Here is a 4,313-nt window from a genome sequence, read left to right on the forward strand (position 1 = left end):
TAACTAGTGCAGTTTCCGTACTGTGGTGGGGTCTAAACCCCGACTGAAAGTCTTCAAAGTGGCTGTTGTCCTGTAGGTGGTAGTAAAGCTGCTTAACTACAACTCTTTCTAGGATTTTAGAAATAAAGGGCAGGTTTGATATCGGTCTATAGTTGGCCAAGATGCTAGGATCCAAACTGGGCTTTTTCAGAAGAGGTTTAACAACTGCATATTTAAAAGACTGTGGCACGTAACCCGTTTCCAGAGAGGCATTTATCATTGTTAATATGGGATCATTAATTAGGGGAAAAGTATCTTTAAAAAGTCTAGTGGGAATTGGGTCTAACAGACACATTGAGGATTTGGAGGACGTAATAACTGATGCTATTTCCGCTTGATCCACAGCAGTGAAGCAGTCCAATGTTACAGAGGTTTCTATGGATGCCTCCATTTCTACCGCTTCAGCCTGTTCTGGGCTGATAGTAGGAATAACTTGATTTAACTTATGTCTAATATTTGAGATTTTACTGTCGAAAAATGTAAGAAAATCCTCAGAGCTGAGAGAAACAGGAACATGTGGTTCTACTGAGCTCTGACTGCGAGTTAATTTAGCTATAGTGCTAAAAAGAAATCTTGGATTATTTCCATTCTCTGATATTAAGGTTGAATAGTACTGGCTTCTAGCTCTACGCAGAGCTTTTTTATAATTTAATAGGCTATGTTTCCAGATATCCAGAGACTGCTCTGAACCGGAGCGGCGCCATTCTCTTTCCAACTTACGGGTTTCTTGTTTAAGAGAACGAGTTTCAGCGTTAAACCACGGTGCTACTCGGTTTTGTCTGACGAACTTAGGTTTCAAGGGGGCAACAACATCGAGTGTACTCCTGAGGGCTTGTAAGGCATCATTAACAAAGTGGTCATTTATACTAGGACTGATACTATGGGAGCTGGTCTCAGAGTATTTTCTCAGAATATCACTAAGTACTGGCTGAACTGTGTGTTTAAACTCAAACACAGAACGGTCAGTTAAGGTTCTTGTAAGCTGTTTCTTATTCACTGGTGCAGAAGGATGTTCCAGTGTAAACTGGAAGGTAATCAGAAAGTGATCAGAAATGATGGGGTTAAGAGGAAGGACACTCAGCTGGCTGATCTCTATACCATGGGTTAGAACAAGGTCCAGGGTGTGCTTATGACAGTGAGTGGGTTCATTCACACTTTGGGTGAAACCAACATCATCTAATAAAGCTGCAAAAGCCTTTCCTAGGCAGTCACTGGGGTCATCAACATGAATATTAAAATCCCCTAATATTATAGTTTGATCAGAATGTAAGACAATAGTCTATAGGAAGTCGGAAAACTCAGTTAAAAATTCTGAATATGGGCCGGGGGGCGATAAATAATTATGAGTAAAACAGGTTTTGGAGTTTTCCTGTTTGGGTGACTTAAAGACAATATGATGCTTTCAAATGAATTATGAGCATTTTTAACTTTAGGGCTGAGAAGTAAGCTAGACTGTGATATTACTGCCAAACCCCCTCCTTACCCTGAAATCCTGGATTTCTGATAGTTAGCATAAGTGGGGGGGGTTGCTTCATTCAATCTAACTAAGGCTGTGTCCGAATTACCACCCTAACCCCTATATAGTGCACTATATAGTGCGGTCGCCATTTTGTAGTGCTGTCCGAATCTACAGTTCAAAAATCATGTGCACTAGAAATTTCCCAGAATTCTCTACGAAAAACCAGTGTGGATCGATGCTCACTCGATCGGCCAATATTGCCCAGAATGCACTGCGTTCATACCAGAATGCATTGCGTGTGACCCACAATACACTGCGCTTGAATTATTCGAAGATGGCGGACGGTTGCGCGAGAAAGAGGACTTAAAAATGTAAGTATATTTAAAAGTATCAAGTATCTGTTGTAAAATATATTTGTAAATACGTAAGATGATGTGTTTAATATGTTATATTCCTCAATCGACTATCTACATTGTTTGGAAGCTCATCAATTTCGGTAATGCTAAAGCTAACGCTAGCGCGAATTAGCGCCGAATGCTAAAAACAAACGCTGTTGATATTACATAAAAAAACGAGTGAGTTCTAACCGTAGTAATAAGTTATTAACACATTTTTTAAATGTGTTTATATATGTAGGGAATGACGAGGATGAAGAAAATCTGATCCATCTGTGGATGGAGAAAGAGCCTGTTTTTTTTCAGTCAAGCTCGTGCTGGATGGGAGTACGAGACACTTGATCAGATTTGTATTTATTTATCATTAAACTGTAATCGTCATGTTGGGGTAAAGGTTGTTGTTGAAAGAGGAGAGGAGGAAAGAGCACGAAGGGACAAAGAGCGACAGGAGAGTCTGTTAAGCTTACCTGAGTTTAAAATATTGTTCACAAAATGTAACGTCGTCATTGTTTTTGCAATTTGTTTAATAAATGCAGTAACAAAAATGAATTATTTACATGTACTATTTAAATCTGAGCCATTTTTAACAATCTCAAAAGAATTTTCATATAAATATCAAATGTACATATTTACATTTTCGTTTTATATGTTAACATTTATTTTTATACATCTTAACAATAATCCTGGTCTTCTAGAGTCATGTGTGTCACAGTTGGAGCTGAAAGGAATGCAGAGATTTGTCCTCGCAGACGGACGCCTCTTTACCCGTCCTACTGGTTCCTGGTGTGGTTCAACATCTGTGGCTCCCAGCAGTCCCCTTCGCTGATGCACAGATTGTGCAGAACTGAACTGCAGGCAATGATTTTCATCGCAAAGGTTGGTTTTACTTCCAGTGCCCCCAGAAATATTGCTCTCCTCCTCATCTTCAAAATGCCAAATGCTCTCTCCACCACAGAGTGTGCCTTGGCGTGGTGCTGGTTGTAAAGGGCCTGAACCACATTCCTCATGGGTTCCCTGTAGGGTGTCAGCAGCGTGATGGGATGTGCAATGAGGGATACCCACCATCACCCAAAAGGATCCTTCAGGTGGGTTTGTTTGATTTACATAAATTGGGCTTTTACGTAGAACCTGTGAACTGTGGACTGATCCTTGATTCCCAACAAAAATATCTCTAAAATTGGCATTAGTCACGTACAGCCTGCAGTTGAATGGAATAAAAAAGCTTCCTGTTAAAATAACAAGCTGCATTTTCTTTTAGGAACTTTATTCTTATGTGGCAGCCATCAATGCTCCCTACGACCTTTTGGAAGGTGGAAGACCAAGCGAGCTGCTAAAAAACCAGAGGTGACTAATGGCAGTTCATTCCCACTGGATGCTGGGTGACCCTGCTCATCAGCTGGAGGATGCGGTCTGCCGTCCTGTGGACAACGTCCCTCACAGTGGACCGTGTCATGTCAAAGGCCCTGGCTACCACACTGTATGATGTGCCACATGCCAGCCAGAAAAGAAACACCAGGACCTCAGTCTCCTGTGCCCCCCCCCCAGAGTGTGAGGAACCCGAAGCTGCTCCACCAGATGCTCAATGGTCCTGCGGGTCAACCGATCTGCGGGTCTGCCGGTCTGGTCTTGTGTCGGACTGACCATCAGTGTGAAGGGCCACAACAGACACCTTTATGTTGGCAAAGCAGTAGAGACGTGGAAGACCCTGTAAAATAGAAAAATAATTATTTCATTGAGAAAATTAAATCTGATTTTTTTGAATGTTTCATTTTATTCTTATGTCTTACATTTTAGTTTATGACGTATTTATAAATGCAGGAAAATCTTGTGGATTTTCTTGGCTGGGTTTTTGGATTGTTATATAAATATTTAAAAATTAAAGTATTTTTGTTTAAAACAAGTGATATGGTTTGACTCTGAATAAAAAATACTAAACTTTGATCTCACAAGTGTTTCATGTAGTTAGACTATACAGTTCATAGTCCAGTGTTGAAAAAGAATGTTAAACTCTTACCCAGCAGACTGTGTAACCTTGAGCACAATTAGTAACAATTGCTTAAATTGAACTAATGAAAAAACTTTAAGTTTAACTCACAAGTTGTTCATGTCTGGTCAGGGGCATCCAGAGTAAATCTTCTGAGACGTCTGCTTCTCCTTGCCACCCTGTGATGCTGCATATCTGCTCGTTTTTGGTTTGATCCCATGAAAAACGGTTGAATTATTGCCAGGAAGACGGACAGATTCATATATAAAGCTATTTTCAGTAACGTAGAAGATAAAACTACAGAAAAAAATGCTTCCTCGCAAGACCCCGTAAATCGTTCAGCGGCACAAAAATAAATATTGCCATGGACTAATGACTTGAGGGTTTATCAACTAATACATAAACTCTACACCAATTTGTTTGTAATTTTATTATT

General features: G+C 40.1%; 1 long non-coding RNA gene across 1 annotated transcript; it reads left to right on the top strand.

Annotated features, from left to right (window-relative positions):
- Nucleotides 1-1,612: 1,612 nt before the first annotated feature.
- On the top strand, nt 1,613-3,654 carry LOC144995036 (uncharacterized). Its single transcript, XR_013658716.1, has 3 exons — nt 1,613-2,769; nt 2,849-2,978; nt 3,152-3,654. It is a non-coding gene; the product is annotated as an uncharacterized LOC144995036 (long non-coding RNA).
- Nucleotides 3,655-4,313: the final 659 nt, after the last annotated feature.

The sequence above is a fragment of the Oryzias latipes genome, chromosome 1 (assembly GCF_053564925.1).
Source record: "Oryzias latipes strain Hd-rR chromosome 1, Olatipes_Hd-rR_3.1".
NCBI classification, from domain to species: domain Eukaryota; kingdom Metazoa; phylum Chordata; class Actinopteri; order Beloniformes; family Adrianichthyidae; genus Oryzias; species Oryzias latipes.